Source organism: Rutidosis leptorrhynchoides, chromosome 2 (assembly GCF_046630445.1).
Source record: "Rutidosis leptorrhynchoides isolate AG116_Rl617_1_P2 chromosome 2, CSIRO_AGI_Rlap_v1, whole genome shotgun sequence".
Classification (NCBI taxonomy): Eukaryota; Viridiplantae; Streptophyta; class Magnoliopsida; order Asterales; family Asteraceae; genus Rutidosis; species Rutidosis leptorrhynchoides.
In genome coordinates this window covers 581974797-581975584 of record NC_092334.1, presented here as the reverse complement: position 1 = coordinate 581975584, position 788 = coordinate 581974797, and positions in this window count along the sequence as shown.

The window sequence follows — 788 nt, the reverse complement described above, 5'->3', positions numbered from 1 at the left end:
GTCTGCTTGATTAATTCATTCTGGTGACGCTGCTTTCGGAGCTGGAGTGGGACTCTATATCGGAATCCGAGGGACTTGAACCAGTGGTGAGTTCCATTGCGTATGATTGAATAAAGGATTTTTCGATATGAAATGGTTTTCGGATATCGGATGATATTCTAATTACATAGAATATCTATATATATAGAACAAAAGATTTCGTAGATTACGGAGGAATTTACGAAATATATCAGGCAAAGTTTATGGTAACGGATACGCTAAGATATGGATTAGCAGATACGCTAAGATATGAATTTTGTCTATACACTATTCATGCAATGAATGCATTAAGGCGCGTTTAGACTTAAGATGATAAGCAGGTAATTTTTGACAAAAATTTTGTCTATACACTATTCATGCAATGAATGCATTAAGGCGCGTTTAGACTTAAGATGATAAGCAGGTAATTTTCGACAAAAATGATAAGCAAAACTTTTGACATGCAGACCAGATTCAAGTCCAGACTCATTAATATAACCTAACAACTACCAGGTCAAAGTCCAGACTTCACTAATGCATCCTAACAACTCCTAGTTAGACACACTAATGTCGACTTGGTTCGCTACGACCACCGCTCTGATACCAACTTTAACGCCCCGTCCTAATCCATCCGGATGAAGTCTATATTGATTATAAACGATTCATAATAGTTGATTACATCGCGAGGTACTTGACCTCTAAATGATACATTTTACAAACGTTGCATTTGTTTTTTAAAAAAACAACCTTTCATTACATTGAAAGTTGAC